The 17,365-nt window shown below is 48.5% G+C and overlaps 1 long non-coding RNA gene across 1 annotated transcript; it reads left to right on the forward strand.

Moving 5' to 3' along the window:
• The first annotated feature begins 5,907 nt into the window (after positions 1–5,907).
• Positions 5,908–9,932, forward strand: LOC310853415. The gene is made up of 3 exons (XR_014568784.1): positions 5,908–6,017; positions 6,551–6,688; positions 9,857–9,932. It is a non-coding gene; the product is annotated as an uncharacterized lncRNA (long non-coding RNA).
• The last annotated feature ends 7,433 nt before the right edge of the window (positions 9,933–17,365 follow it).

The following is a 17,365-nucleotide window of genomic DNA, read 5'->3' on the forward strand; positions in this document are numbered from 1 at the left end:
CCGGATTCTACGCCATGGTGGGGGGGGGGCCTGTCTGGGTGAGTGTTAGACTCTACACCATGGTGGGGGGGGGGGGGGGCTGTCTGGGTGAGTGTTAAGGCTCATACATAGTCTGGATTTACGGGGGTGGGGTGACCACCGAACTACAACATGACGTCACTGAGCCGCGGTGAAGAGCAAACCACCGCCACCGCTCCTGCCCTTCTCTCTGTTTTTACTCACCACCGCTCAACGTTATTTCAGCTCCGGTGGTCAGCTCACCACCGGAGCGGTGGTCAGCTCACCACCGGAGCGGTGGTCAGCTCACCACCGGAGCGGTGGTCAGCTCACCACCGGAGCGGTGGTCAGCTCACCACCGGAGCGGTGCTCACCTCACCACCGCCGCTCGCCGTGCTCACGCAGGTGAGAGAGACGGAGACAGACGCCGTCGGTTGGTTTTGGTCGCAGGAAAATTAACCCATTCTGACCTGAGATCAGATTCTAAAATATATCTTCTACATCCTGACAGTTTCATTATTAACCCATTCTGACCTGAGATCAGATTCTAAAATATGTCTTCTACATCCTGACAGTTTCATTATTAACCCATTCTGACCTGAGATCAGATTCTAAAAGTGTCTTCGATTTTTCAAAAATAGCAGACCTACAAGCTCGTAGCGCGCCACTCGGTGTCGCGCTATGAGTTTGTAGATCTGCTATTTTTCAATAGCTAAAGCACGACATGATGCTAACACCAAAAGTGGGTCAAAAAATGGGTTAACCCGTTTTGACCTGAGATCAGATTCTAAAAACGTCGTCTACATCCTGACAGTTTTCTGAAAAAGCTATGTTTCTATGTCAGTCGTTCTTCGATTTTTTTCAAAAATAGCAGACCTACAAGCTCGTAGCGCGCCACTCGGTGGCGTGAGCACGGCGAGAGCACGGTGAGCACGGCGAGCGGCGGTGGTGAGGTGAGCACCGCTCCGGTGGTGAGCTGACCACCGCTCCGGTGGTGAGCTGACCACCGGAGCTGAAATAACGTTGAGCGGTGGTGAGTAAAAACAGAGAGAAGGGCAGGAGCGGTGGCGGTGGTTTGCTCTTCACCGCGGCTCAGTGACGTCATGTTGTAGTTCGGTGGTCACCCCACCCCCGTAAATCCAGACTATGTATGAGCCTTAACACTCACCCAGACAGCCCCCCCCCCCCCCCCACCATGGTGTAGAGTCTAACACTCACCCAGACAGGCCCCCCCCCCCCACCATGGTGTAGAGTCTAACACTCACCCAGACAGGCCCCCCCCCCACCATGGCGTAGAGTCCGGGGGTGACGCAGTCGGCTCCCGGGCGGCACCAGTTCTTGAAGATGATCCAGTGGTGGTGGTGGAACGCCATCTGCTCCACGGCGATGCCCACCATGCGCCGCCATGCTGGGGATGAACAGGCCCGACGGGATCTGGGGGAGGGGGAGGGGCACATGGGGGAGGGGGAGACATGTGAGACATGAGACTGAACAATTAACCCATTCTGACCTGAGATCAGATTCATAGAGGTTTCCACTGGACACACACTGACTGTCTGACTAAAATTAATTTACGGCTGTTATCAAAGCAGACCTGGGCTTCCAGAACACCTCAACAGTGCCACAGGCTGATCACCTCCATGCCACGCCCCATTGATTGATTGATTGATTGATTGAAATATTTATTAACAGTTTGCAGAGTTACAGTACATTTAAAGCACAAACTCAATACAAAGACTGTTAACTGTGAGTGGACGACCCAATTAAGCATTACACTAATACAACAGGGTCCATGTTCAATTCATCAAAACATTTAGAGACATACAAATAGACACTTCTATGTAGTTAAAGAACAGAACAGGAATTCATCATAAAGGAAGCAAAAAGGGAAAAGAAACAGAATATACAGTGAGGGGAAAAGGGGGGTGTGAAAATGTGTGAAATAATGTGTTCAAAAGTAGCCCAGACCAAGTAGTAACTGCATACATTAATATACTTTTCAGATTTCACATTTCTCGTTTAAAAAAAATCATTTTTTTAGTGGTCTCGTAAAATATTCTAATTCATTGAGATGATGATGATGATTTTATTTTCATGAGCTGTACTCTGTAGCTCATCAAGATTAAAACAAAAAAAATGTTTTAAATACTTCACTTTATGAGTTGAGAATAATGGAATGGAAGTTTCACTTTTTGAATTATATTACAGATGAAAATTAACTTTAACAAAATATTCTAATTCATTGAGATGGAGCTGTAGAAACAGTTTAGAAGCCTTTTTTTTTAATCGGCTTAGTTATTTAACCCTAATTTAACCGCAGGAACCCCTTTTGGTGTTTTAAATATTATGTTATTATTTAGCTATTGAAAAATAGCAGATCTACAAGCTCATAGCACGCCACCGAGTGGCGCGCTATGAACTTTCAAAAATAGTGAAGAGGATTTAGAATATTTGTTTTTAATTTTGAGGTCTAATTCTGAGGCCTAAATGGGGTTTAAGAGACGGTATACCTTCATGCCGAACGTGAATAATAATAATATAATAATATTTATTATTAATATACCTTCATGCCGAACGTGAATAATAATAATAATAATAATATAATAATAATATTAATATATCTTCATGCCGAACGTGAAGATATATGGTGCGCTGTAGACCCCGGAGCCCGCGGGCCTGTCGGGGATGTCGTCCACGGGCCGCGACATGTTGGGGTTGTTGACGTAGTCGCACAGCTGCGAGGACTCCAGGGCGCCGCAGTCGTTGAACAGCTCCGAGATCAGCTCCGACGTGCTGCGCCGCGTGTACGGGTTAGGGAACGCCACCAGGGCCGTGATGCAAGTCACCGCCATCACCTCCAGAACCGGGTACCTGGGGGAGGGAGCAGGGTTTAGTGTCACCTCCAGAACCACCTCCAGAACCGGGTACCTGGGGGAGGGAGCAGGGTTTAGTGTCACCTCCAGAACCACCTCCAGAACCGGGTACCTGGGGGAGGGAGCAGGGTTTAGTGTCACCTCCAGAACCACCTCCAGAACCGGGTACCTGGGGGAGAGAACAGGGTTTAGTGTCACCTCCAGAACCACCTCCAGAACCGGGTACCTGGTGGTTGCGGACCAAATACATATAACAAAGATTTGAGGCACAGTTTCACGACTTTTTTTTTTTCTTCGATTTTTTTCAAAAATAGCAGACCTACAAGCTCGTAGCGCGCCACTCGGTGGCGTGCTATGAGCTTGTAGATCTGCTATTTTTCAATAGCTAAAGCATAACATAATGCTAACGCCAAAAGGGGTTCCCGCTCCAAAATGGGTTAAATGATTTTTAGTTTTAGACGTTTTTTGTCTCTCGAATGTATAGTTTTCGTTTAGTTTTTAGTCGACCCGGAATGTCTTGGTGTTAAGTCTAGTTTTAGTCGACTAAATGTCATAAGATTTCAGTCGACTAAATCTATGGTTGATTTAGTCGACTAAAATGTATTTTGGCGGGCCTTCATGCCGTCGTAATGGCTGATTTTACACTCAAACAAATTGTTTAATAACTGTCCTCCTGTAGGACAGCGCCACCTAGAGGGTTAGGCTCTTCATCTGGTCAAACTCAAGATGTCAGTGATCCACCCACTTAAATAGACACCCACGGCCACGGGTTTGATTGATTGATTGAAATATTTATTAACAGTTTGTAGAATTACAGTACATTTCAAGTACAAACTCAATACAAAGACTGTTAACTGTGAGTGGACGACCCAATTAAGCATTACACTTGTTTACAACAGGGTCCACATTGTTCAATTCATCAAAACATTAAGAGACATACAAATAGACATTTCTATGTAGTTAAAGAACAGAACAGGAATTCATCATATAGGAAGCAAAAGGGAAAAGATACATATACAGTGAGGGGAAAGGGGGGGGGGGGTAGGGGGATTCAGATTTTACAGAGGCCAGTTTCGAATTGCAGCCATCCGTAGGTGCCCTTTGAGAGCGGTTTTGAAGGAGTCAAGGGATTCACATGTCTTAATGACTGTTGGTAGGGCGTTTCACATTTTGGTGGCATAGGAGCGAAAATAATTGAGTCCCTTGTTTGTGCCGAATCTGGGTTGTACATGGTTTGTTGCACTCCTTCTGGTGTTGTGGGTGTGGACTTCGTTTACATTAAGGAAGTATTTAGACAGGTACATGGGTATCCTAGTGGTGTATCGAATCTTGTGGACCAGACCCATTGCAAGATGCTGTACTCACGTTAGTAGTCAGTGGGTGGAACCAACACAACATGGTCATTAGATCAATTAATGAAATATCATTAAATACAGTACAAATACACATTTCTCAAATCCACAACAGTGGAATAAGCAAAAGGACATTGTGAAGTTGCCCGAGGGCCAAGGCTCCAAAAACGTCAGCGATGCTTTTTGTGGATTTTATTTCTCCCAACTTTAGCTCCGGTGCAGATATTCACAATGAAAGAATATCAAACTGCAAAAACAATACTGGACAAAAGTACAAAATGAAGAACTCAAGAATACCTAATGCAAAACTTAGGACAAAGGGAAATAACCAAACTGCACTAGGCTATGCCCCTGGACTGGGCCCTAGCAGCTCTCTCACTGGGCTGTCAGCATGATGCCTGCCCGAGCATCACTGACTAGCTCTGCCTGCAGTCTCCCCTTTATAGGGGAGGATCCTACCACCCACAGAGAAGCAATTAACCATACACAGCTTACCTTAATCAGTGTGTGTGTGTGGGTATAGGGCACGGGCTGCCCCGTGGAATGCACTTCCCATTGCAGTCAGAACTGCAGCATCACTCCCAGTCTTTGATACAGACTTATAGCATGTTATGTAGACAGCACTATAATTGCATTGTATGTAGTCATAGCACGGCATGGTACATATGTATAGCATAGTAGTATATATTTATAGTTTATATGTATAGTTTCATTATATAGATATTTTACCGTCCCCGGGACGTCGGGACGCCGTTAATCTCGAGCCCTGATATGTATAGTTTATATGTAATGTTTCATTATATAGATATTCCACCGTTACTTTCATAGCTTACGCATGTTTCTTGATAAATGTTTTTATGTGATGTATTCCCATGCTTTTTTTGTTCTTGCTTAATGTAAGTCACTCTGGATTAAGAGAGTCTGCTAAATGCCTAAATTGTAAAATGTGACAGACATCATGATTATTATAGAATCTAAGACCGTGATTCACATAATCAGGTATTATTACTTAGGCAACAATTCAAATATATACAGCATACGATAAAGAAATTATTTAAAAAAATGGCTGATGGGGAAGTCCTCGTTCATTCCCTTTGGGGACATTGTATTTAAAGTGTAAATCCAAAAGGATTCACGTTGTAGCAACAATCTATTCAGATCCCCTCCTCGCCTGCATGGGGGGGGGGGGTGTGTGTGTGTGTGTGTGTGTGAGTGAGCGCGCGTGTGCGCGCGTGTGTCGTGCGCACATGCAACCATTCGGGTGTGATTGACCATGAACATGTTTACTGCACCCCCGGCTTCTAAAGGTCACAGCCTTTGGATACATAATAACCCATGAGTGTGTGTCTCTGGGTGCGCTCAACTGCTCTGAAGAAGATTAGTAGTAAACAGAGAGCAGCCACAGATGTGCAACGCTCGCTCACTCACACACACACACACACACACACACACACACACACACACACACAAACCTGTCCTCTCCTCAGAGGCTCAGGTGTGTAGCCTGAAGCCCAATCTCAAAGACAGTTGATCAACAAGGTTAAATCAGGCTCTCTCATTTTAACCTCCTCTCTCTGTCTCTCTCTCCCCCCATGCAGTCCACGGCTTCGTCGTCCCTGCTCTCCATGAGGCCCCAGACCCCCCCGCGGGGACGACGAGGAGGAGGACGGCGTGGACGTGCCTGACGGACAGGCGGCGTGGAAAAAGGCCCCGCCCCCCCTGCCCACCCCGGAGGAGAAGATGAGGCAGGTGGCCAAGAACGTGCCCACAGACATTGTCCCTATCAACGTCACAGGTAGGACACCACCAACCGCCCTCCTCCAGTCATCTGATTAGCTCTTTTGGACATCTAGTTTTCCTTTGGCCCTTTGGACATCTAGTGACCAGACCCTGTGAGCGGTGCCGTCATTCATCATAAAATATATTAGTTCCGTGTCATGTTCTAGCGCCGCCCCACACCACCCACCTAGTCTCATTAGCGTGACCTTCCTATTTGAGGCTGGTTTGGCCTCATCCAATCTAATGTTCTCACCTACTACTACTACATTATTAACCTTTTCACTGTCCGTTGATGTTTCTGTGCTTTGAGTGGATACATTGTATCTGCCCAGCCACAGTGAATGAAGCTGTATGTCTGCCAGCCTCGTCTCCTTTACTATTCCGTTTTTATCTCCCCTCCCACAAACTGACTGTGTGTGTGTGTGTGTGTGTGTGTGTGTGTGTGTGTGTGTGTGTGTGTGTGTGTGTGTGTGTGTGTGTGTGTGTGTGTGTGTGTGTGTGTGTGTGTGTGTGTGTGTGTGTGTGTGTGTGATGCGGATCCTGAAAAAGTTTCCTCTCAGCCGCCCCCTCCCCGAGGCTCTGAGTCAATCTACCGCTGCGGAATGGATCGAGGGGCAATTGTGTTACGTACGTGACATAATTCAGCCCCAGCTCAGCTCCAGTACAACCCGGGTGCGCCACAAACGTGTGAGTAGGAACAAACTTTCCTTCTTGTGGCAGCACAGACGATCGAAAGCGATTCAGATCATTCTAAATGACAGCGAGTACCCCGACCCGCCTCCCTGCCCCAGTGACGCCACTATGAAAATAAATGTCGCAGCCAGACAATGATCAGTGATCCACTCCCATTACCACCGTGGGAAAATAGCCTACAACCAGTACGGCCCGCTGCCTTTCCCATCACCTCCCACTTTACACCTGATGAAGTAGGGTCTGTTTTGCACAGCCTACCAAATGACAGGGCTAGTGGCATAGATGGGGTAACCTATGAAAGTCTTAAGACTGCACAGTCATGTGAGAAATTAACATCAATCTTTAATGTCTGCCTGGACAATAAGAGAGTGCCCGAATCCTGGAAAGGAGCCATGATTCACCGTTTCCCAAAAAAAGACAATGTACCTGATGATCCATCTACATGGAGAGACATTTCCCTCCTCCCCACCATCTATAAAGTGTTCATGAAATGTATCCTGTCTCGTGTGCTTTCCTGGCTGACAGACAATAGGTGAATCCCAATTGGGAGTGTAGACACTGAGCAGTGCGTATTTCTGGGTATATGACGTCACAGCGCCGCGCCGGAGTGCTTCCCAATCCAAAGGGCTCTAAATACTCGTTCATCCAGTGCACTAGGGCCACGCACTATTTTTCCCCGCCCGAGCCCGCTTCCAAAGACCAGTGGGGATGTACCCAATGGCATCTTGTCACCTAAGCAGAAAGCATACATAAATAGACAGGGGATGAATGAACATGTTTTCTGTCTTAAAACTGGGATCGATGATTTTAAACATGAATCCTGTAAATTATACTCTGTATTCCTGGATTTCCGTGATGCTTTTGGTTCTCTGACCCATAATGTAATGATTAATGCCTTAGAATCAATACATCTACCTGGGGTATTTATTGACATTATTAGGGATGTGTATGAAACATCATTCATACAAGTCATCTGTGGGAAACAGCTGACAGACCAAAACCTCTCCAAGTAGGCATTACAACAGGCTGCCCATGGAGTGCCATTAACTTTGTTCTTGCCATCAATGGGTGGATTAAGTGGTTGTGTGACTGTGCCCCACCCAATGTGCTGTCCCCAAACCCCATCCAGGGTTATGAGGACGACGTACAGTTAGCCTCTCGGGAAGAGAGTGTTATTAAAAACATGCTCGCTAGAACAGATAGATTTCTGGACTGGTCCGGTCTAGAGGCAAAACACACTAAGTGTGCTGTTCTCTACCAGAGGCCTAGTGGTGGCAACCGCTGGTATAAGTCTAAGGCTGACAAAACCCCTGAGTTCACCATCAACTCACAGCCCATACGTGTGTATGACCTACATGAGTCATACAACTACCTAGGGCATAGATTTAATATTGCAGGGGAATGGAAAGAACAGGTTGAGTACATTACATCTGAGTTTACAGCTAGGCTGAACCTGATTGACGCTTCACCACTACCACTGCTGATGAAGTTGGAGGCCATCAGGCAGGTTGCCCTGACTAGAGTACAACACCTCTTCTCCAACGTTCATCTGGCATGTAAAACACTTAGTGATCTAAATGACAGTGTAGTTCACTTTGTGAGGAAGTGGTTCGGGCTCAACACCCACACCACCAGAGACATTATTTTCCAGTCCAAACAGGACGTTGGGTTTGGCGTGCCGAACGTGGAGTGGATATATAACGCCACAAGGCTGGCTCACTTGATCAACATGCTAAACAGTGATGACACGACTGTCAGGGAACTTTCTAGATCTTCTCTGTTTCTAGATATGAAACGGCGTAAAGTGCCGTCCTGGCAGCAGAGGGCGAGCCAAGTTTCCTGGGGCCCAACCTTAAAATGGACTCACATGCTACTGGGTTTGGGGTGTCGTCAGATTGGCCTGACCTCAATGACCTCTGTGTGAGAACTGGAGTATCTCTGTGCTGGGTTCGACCTGACTCTCAATCTGTAGCAGTTTCTGAGGACATTATTACCAGCTGTTCGATCTCAGTAAGGAGTACTGTATACTGTAATTGATACGGAACACCATGTATCACCAGTCAATGCACGGAGGTACCTTATAATGCTACAACAGCAAAAACAACAACAACACTGGACTGGTTTAAAACTACAAGGGAAGCTAGCTTGCCTTCCCGATGCAGACCACACCGTATCTCATACAATATTCAAGAATTATGCAGTCGATGAGGACATAGTCACCTTTACAGTCAAAGCCAGATTACAGGTCCTTCCAACCAGACTCAATCTCTCTCTGTGGTACCCTAACACGTTTCCTCCTCATTGTCTGCACCGTGACCACACTCCACTTACAGAAACACTGTCACATATTCTTAATGGCTGCTATGTATATAAGGGGATGTACATTGCTCGGCACGACAGAATTGTTGACCTATTAGCTAAGGACATAAGTTCATATGTTTCATCATCTGCCAAAATGTATAAGCACTCACGTGTCTCAACTGCCATGTTCATGCACAATAATGAAAATGATGCTTTTTCAGATGTCACAGCTAATACACCAGATATTGTTGTTGTTGATGAGGACAGTAGAGAAGTGACCATTTTGGAAGTGGCATGTACATTTGACCACAGTATGGAAGAGGCATTCCTTACCAAGGTGCTTAAGTACCAGCGTATTAAGGATGCTATTATGCAGCTTGGCTACAGATGTAAACTACTTGTGTTCATATTTGGAAGCCTCGGTAATGTCCACAAATCAGTCGTGAGGGGCCTGGCAGGCATGCCCAAGCCGAGAGCTAAGGCATCGGCAAAATTCTGTTCAGTGTCTGCAATATTTGGCAGTCGCCATATATGGAGAAGGCGATGCTTTCTGTACCCGTGATCTGTATCTGAAGCACTTGTTATAGAGTTTTCTCAAGTTTGCGCATCCACTACTGTTTGTGTTGAAGAAGTTTCTTGTAAAATGTGAATACAAATAAAGATGTTAAGTGTGTGTGTGTGTGTGTGTGTGTGTGTGTGTGTGTGTGTGTGTGTGTGTGTGTGTGTGTGTGTGTGTGTGTGTGTGTGTGTGTGTGTGTGTGTGTGTGTGTGTGTGTGTGTGTGTGTGTGTGTGTGTGTGTGTGTGTGTGTGTGTGTGTGTGTGTGTGTGTGCGCGCGTACGCGCGCGCGCGCGTGTCTCAGGGAGCAGATCCTGCGTGTGAAGGGGGAGGAGGAGGGAATTCCTCTCCTGCTCGTGGGGAACAAGTCGGACCTGGAGGATCAGCGCCAGGTGTCGGCCGACGAGGTGACGAGCCGAGCCGCCGAATGGGGCGTCCAGTACGTGGAGACGTCGGCCAAGACGCGGAGGCGCGCCCTTTCATATTTACATGTCTATTTCAGCTCTGACACTTATTTCAGACATGCTCTAGTATGTGAAGAGTCTGCCTGTGCTATTAACTCTTTTAAGCTTTTCTCCATTGGTGAAAAGCTGGAGTTTGCGCGATGGCAGCAGGCTCTCAGTCAAATCTGGTCACATATTATATTATAATTATATAATGTATACCATATATTATGATATACATAATGCATATTATGCCAATCACTGTGTTGAGTCAAACTATTTCACCTTTCTATGTTGCCGTATACAGTTCAGCGCTACAATGGCACTGCTTTAAGCACAATCTGTACTTCATAATATATGTATAAAACAGTGGTTCCCAAACTTATTCATGTCCTCAAATTGACACAATTCTTTCCCGTGGACCCCCATTTGAAAAGATATGCCAGGGACCCCCATAAGAGAAGATTATTTAAAAGATATGCCAGAGACCCCATAAGAGATTTTATTCGCAACCCGTTTAATGTCAAGGACCCCCAGTTTGACATGCATTAGTCTACGGACCCCCGTTTAATGGGGTTTCTCTCCCTGGGACCCCCAATTTATATTGTAAAATCAATGTTAATTTAACTCTGAGAGTGTACAAATTTGATGATGTGTCGAGTTGCTTTGCACAATTAGAGAGTACCATTTAGTTCCATGTGTTACACTCTCAGAGTTACAGACCCATAAGGGTTCCATTTGGTTCCTAACTATCATTTAGCTGGGGACCCCCTGGAACTCCCCCAAGGACCCCTGGGGGTCCCCGGACCCCACTTTGGGAACCACAGATTTAAAAGATGGATTTTTGGACGAAACAAAAGTATTTATTGTAAACCAAAAAGTGTAAAGCTTTACATTGCAATGATAGTAATGATTGCTATAGATGTTCAGTTAAAATCTATAGGCTATGTAGTCGGCCACCAACCAACCCCCCATCTGAACATCTGAACCCCCCCCCCCCCCCCCCCCAGAAGCAAAGATATGAGTTAAAAACATTCGCTCTGAAAGGATATATATTCAAAGATTTGCACCACATTTTCTCGATTTATTTTTTCTCCAAAAATAGCAGATCTACAAGCACCGAGTGCCTATGAGCTTGTAGATCTGCTATTTTTCAATAGCTAAAGTGTAACATGATGCTTAAAACACCAAAAGGGGTTCCCGCCCAGAATGGGCCAACCTTAAGTCCAAAGTGTGTAATGAAAAGTGAAGTGTGAGTGAACATCTGTCCACTCTTTGTTGGTGTTAATTTAACCAAAATTGGACCCATCAGGGTTCATTTGGTTCCATTACTACACTCTTCAGAGTTCAAGTATTTGACTGTGAATGTACTGGTGTTTTATTTTTGTATTAGTTGCCGGTGTTTAAATTTCAAAGAAAAGGTTGAAGATAAAATGTGTCGTATTGAGTTGTAATTCTGCATAGAATTGGTTCGACCCAGGATTGTACTTTTTGCTCACGTTGTGCAATATTTATCGTATTGTATTGATGAGAAATCTACCCTGACCATGTTTAGGTCTAATATTGTAATAATAATAATAATATAGAGTGTATAATGAAAGATGTTCCATAATCATTCATTAAGGGCCCTTAATGCGTCTAAAGGTGTTTTCAAACGAGCAGTGATTTAAGGCGCCTATACTTCATTTTCAATGAGAACTGCGTTTTTTTGCTTTTTCCTGTACACGCGGAGAAGTCAACGACAAGCGCATTGACGCGGCCGCGGTCCCTACACTTTTTACATGAGGGTCCACCATGTTCAATTCATCATAACATTTAGAGGAGGTAAAAAGGAAAAAACATACTCTAGTCTATAGTGAGGGGAAAAAGGGGGTGGGTGGGTCAGGGTCCATTTTGTTCAACAAATAGCAGATCTACAAACCCCCCAATGCGTTGCATCCGCGACGCCTTGTGGGCTTGTAGATCTTCTATTTTCTACACCGTCATACCACGGTTCATAAATGTACCGATGGAAAGCGTGAAATAATATTATTAAATGTATAAATAAATAATGAATAATATTTTTAATTAGTTGGTTTATAGTTATTTGTTTTCGTTAATTCGTTATTTTTAGTTAGTCAGTTATTTTGCATGTGTTTAATATTATATATAGATAAAACTAATGGGGGAGATAACAGATAATGTATGATGAGACATCTAGATATGTGATATAATGCTCCCGGACTAATAAGAGAGATAACAGATCTACATCTAGATGGATGCTATGTATGTAAATCTAGATAAAATGTGTAGAATGTGATAAAGCTCAAGGACCAATAAGATAATAGAGGGTATATATGCACGTGACATCATCATCATCATAACTGTAAGTTATACAGGAATGCCCACTGCCCCACTGAGTGGCAAAAAACTACTTTCTGGCCTTGACAGCCCATACATCCAAACAGAAAAGTCCTATTTGATTGCATTAAATTACTTTAAACAACATTAAATTAACTTTGTCACTCAGTCTTCCACTCGATTTGCCATTCACTTTATGCATGTGCATACCCTCTATAAGAGATAACGGGCAAACTTTGATCAATACAATATGGGTCCATTTGGACACACGCACGCACACACACACACACACACACACACGTTGCTTCGCCACAACAATGACTGTAACATTTAGAACATACACGCAAAATATTTGCCGCCTTGTGGTGACCACGGACACATGCAGAATACACAACTATGCATTCTAGCTGCTGGTGTTTATAACGATACTAATTATATAGCCTAACTATGAAGTTTATAACGATAATAATTATAAAACTATGAATTCTACTGGTGTTTATTTGGGGGTCCTTGACATGAAAAGGTTTGGGAACCACTGCTTTATGGTGTCGTCCACAGTTAACAGTTTTGTTTTGAGTTGTGCTTGAAATGTAGGCTACTGTAATTCTGCAATATGTCAATGTCAAACAATCAATCAGACAGGTCCATTTGGTTCCATTTGTACACTCAGAGTTAAATGAACATTGATATTACAATGTAAATGGGGGTCTCAGAGATATAAATGCCATTAAATGGGGGTCCGTAGACTAACGCATGTAAAACCGGGGGTCCTTGAAATGAAACGGGTTGAGAATCACTGCTATAGAGCCGTAAATATGGAACCAGTGCTTTGAGCTGCGTGTGTTGCAGAATGCATGGAAAAGTGGGTATTAACGCCATCTGGTGGTGGAATTTTACTGACAGATGTAGAACTATACTTCTTCCGTACAACAGTGTTTTACAGTCAGTCCGTCAAGTCTGTGTTTAGTCAATTTATCTATCTTCATGGGTATTAATACGTGTTTAAGTGTTTTATTGTTGTTCTAAAAAATAGAAGATTATTTAACATAAACTGTCGATTCAAATAAAGCAAGTTTTACAACAAATAAAGTGTCTTTTTTACGTCATGAAGAGACACAGCTACTAGCTAGCTGCTCAGCTAGCGGCTAGCTGGCTAGCTAGTCTTCTGTGACTCGGCACTGCGGCTGCGCAGTCGTCGAAAACAGCCGATGTGTATTTCATCCGTACGACAGTGACGCGCGTCGAAAACGGCATGTGTATTTCATCCGTAGGACGGTGACGCGCGTCGAAAACAGCATGTGTATTTCATCCGTACGACGGTGACGCGCGTCAAACAGCCGATGTGTATTTCATCCGTACGACGGTGACGCGCGTCGAAAACAGCATGTGTATTTCATCCGTACGACGGTGACGCGCGTCGAAAACAGCATGTGTATTTCATCCGTACGACGGTGACGCGCGTCAAACAGCCGATGTGTATTTCATCCGTACGACGGTGACGCGCGTCGAAAACAGCATGTGTATTTCATCCGTACGACGGTGACGCGCGTCGAAAACAGCATGTGTATTTCATCCGTACGACGGTGACGCGCGTCAAACAGCCGATGTGTATTTCATCCGTACGACGGTGACGCGCGTCAAACAGCCGATGTGTATTTCATCCGTACGACGGTGACGCGCGTCGAAAACAGCATGTGTATTTCATCCGTACGACGGTGACGCGCGTCGAAAACAGCCGATGTTTAGGGTTCGTACTTCGGCTGTTTTCGACGACTGCGCAGCCGCAGTGCCGACCCACATATGGTGTATGGGAAATGTAGTGTTTGAATGTAGTTCTATGGTCCATCCACATGTTTTACAGATCTAATTGGTCAATCCACATGTTTTACAGATCTATTGGTATTCATATGGGAAATGTAGTCCTGAAATGTAGTTCTTCCATCCACCCACATATGGTGTATGGGAAATGTAGTGTTTGAATGTAGTTCTATGGTCCATCCACATGTTTTACAGATCTAATTGGTCAATCCACATGTTTTACAGATCTATTGGTATTCATATGGGAAATGTAGTCCTGAAATGTAGTTCTTCCATCCACCCACATATGGTGTATGGGAAATGTAGTGTTTGAATGTAGTTCTATGGTCCATCCACATGTTTTACAGATCTAATTGGTCAATCCACATGTTTTACAGATCTATTGGTATTCATATGGGAAATGTAGTCCTGAAATGTAGTTCTTCCATCCACCCACATATGGTGTGGCGGGAGGGGTGCAGGACGCCATCCCATTGGCGGGAGGGGTGCAGGACGCCATCCCATTGGCGGGAGGGGTGCCGGACGCCATCCCATTGGCGGGAGGGGTGCAGGATGCCATCCCATTGGCGGGAGGGCTGCAGGATGCCATCCCATTGGCGGGAGGGGTGCCGGATGCCATCCCATTGGCGGGAGGGCTGCAGGATGCCATCCCATTGGGGGGAGGGGTGCCGGATGCCATCCCATTGGCGGCAGGGGTGCAGGATGCCATCCCATTGGGGGGAGGGGTGCCGGACGCCATCCCATTGGCGGGAGGGGTGCCGGACGCCATCCCATTGGCGGGAGGGGTGCCGGACGCCATCCCATTGGCGGGAGGGGTGCAGGATGCCATCCCATTGGCGGCAGGGGTGCAGGATGCCATCCCATTGGGGGGAGGGGTGCCGGACGCCATCCCATTGGCGGGAGGGGTGCCGGACGCCATCCCATTGGCGGGAGGGGTGCAGGATGCCATCCCATTGGCGGCAGGGGTGCAGGATGCCATCCCATTGGTGGGAGGGCTGCAGGATGCCATCCCATTGGCGGGAGGGCTGCAGGATGCCATCCCATTGGGGGGAGGGGTGCCGGACGCCATCCCATTGGCGGGAGGGCTGCAGGATGCCATCCCATTGGGGGGAGGGGTGCCGCACGCCATCCCATTGGCGGGAGGGCTGCAGGATGCCATCCCATTGGGGGGAGGGGTGCCGCACGCCATCCCATTGGCGGGAGGGGTGCAGGATGCCATCCCATTGGCGGCAGGGGTGCAGGATGCCATCCCATTGGGGGCAGGGGTGCAGGATGCCATCCCATTGGCGGGAGGGCTGCAGGATGCCATCCCATTGGCGGGAGGGCTGCCGGACGCCATCCCATTGGGGGGAGGGGTGCCGGACGCCATCCCATTGGCGGGAGGGGTGCAGGATGCCATCCCATTGGCGGGAGGGCTGCAGGATGCCATCCCATTGGCGGGAGGGGTGCCGGATGCCATCCCATTGGGGGGAGGGGTGCCGGACGCCATCCCATTGGCGGGAGGGGTGCCGGACGCCATCCCATTGGCGGGAGGGGTGCAGGATGCCATCCCATTGGCGGGAGGGCTGCAGGATGCCATCCCATTGGCGGGAGGGGTGCCGGATGCCATCCCATTGGGGGGAGGGGTGCCGGACGCCATCCCATTGGCGGGAGGGGTGCCGGACGCCATCCCATTGGCGGGAGGGGTGCAGGATGCCATCCCATTGGCGGGAGGGCTGCAGGATGCCATCCCATTGGCGGGAGGGGTGCCGGATGCCATCCCATTGGGGGGAGGGGTGCCGGACGCCATCCCATTGGCGGGAGGGGTGCCGGACGCCATCCCATTGGCGGGAGGGGTGCAGGATGCCATCCCATTGGCGGGAGGGCTGCAGGATGCCATCCCATTGGCGGGAGGGGTGCCGGATGCCATCCCATTGGGGGGAGGGGTGCCGGACGCCATCCCATTGGCGGGAGGGGTGCCGGACGCCATCCCATTGGCGGGAGGGGTGCAGGATGCCATCCCATTGGCGGGAGGGCTGCAGGATGCCATCCCATTGGCGGGAGGGGTGCCGGATGCCATCCCATTGGCGGGAGGGCTGCAGGATGCCATCCCATTGGGGGGAGGGGTGCCGGACGCCATCCCATTGGCGGGAGGGGTGCCGGACGCCATCCCATTGGGGGGAGGGGTGCCGGACGCCATCCCATTGGCGGGAGGGGTGCCGGACGCCATCCCATTGGCGGGAGGGGTGCCGGACGCCATCCCATTGGCGGGAGGGGTGCAGGATGCCATCCCATTGGGGGGAGGGGTGCCAGACACCATCCCATTGGCGGGAGGGGTGCCGGACGCCATCCCATTGGCGGGAGGGGTGCCGGACGCCATCCCATTGGCGGGAGGGGTGCAGGATGCCATCCCATTGGCGGCAGGGGTGCAGGATGCCATCCCATTGGGGGGAGGGGTGCCGGACGCCATCCCATTGGCGGGAGGGGTGCAGGATGCCATCCCATTGGCGGGAGGGGTGCCGGACGCCATCCCATTGGCGGGAGGGGTGCAGGATGCCATCCCATTGGCGGCAGGGGTGCAGGATGCCATCCCATTGGGGGGAGGGGTGCCGGACGCCATCCCATTGGCGGGAGGGGTGCAGGATGCCATCCCATTGGCGGCAGGGGTGCAGGATGCCATCCCATTGGGGGGAGGGGTGCCGGACGCCATCCCATTGGCGGGAGGGGTGCAGGATACCATCCCATTGGCGGCAGGGGGTGCAGGATGCCATCCCATTGGCGGGAGGGGTGCAGGATGCCATCCCATTGGCGGGAGGGGTGCAGGATGCCATCCCATTGGGGGGAGGGGTGCCGGACGCCATCCCATTGGCGGGAGGGGTGCAGGATGCCATCCCATTGGCGGCAGGGGTGCAGGATGCCATCCCATTGGGGGGAGGGGTGCCGGACGCCATCCCATTGGCGGGAGGGGTGCCGGATGCCTTCCCATTGGGGGGGAGGGGTGCCGGATGCCATCCCATTGGCGGGAGGGGTGCAGGATGCCGTCCCATTGGCAGGAGGGGTGCAGGATGCCGTCCCATGGGCGGGAGGGGTGCAGGATGCCGTCCCATAGGCGGGAGGGGTGCAGGATGTAGTCCCATATGCGGGAGGGGTGCAGGATGTGGTCCCATTGGAGTTACCACATCGAGACCAGAGCCATAGAGATACAGAGTTACAACATTGAGACCAGAGCCATA

The sequence above is a fragment of the Protomyctophum parallelum genome (genome assembly GCF_964188405.1).
Source record: "Protomyctophum parallelum genome assembly, chromosome: 22".
In the NCBI taxonomy this organism is placed as follows: domain Eukaryota; kingdom Metazoa; phylum Chordata; class Actinopteri; order Myctophiformes; family Myctophidae; genus Protomyctophum; species Protomyctophum parallelum.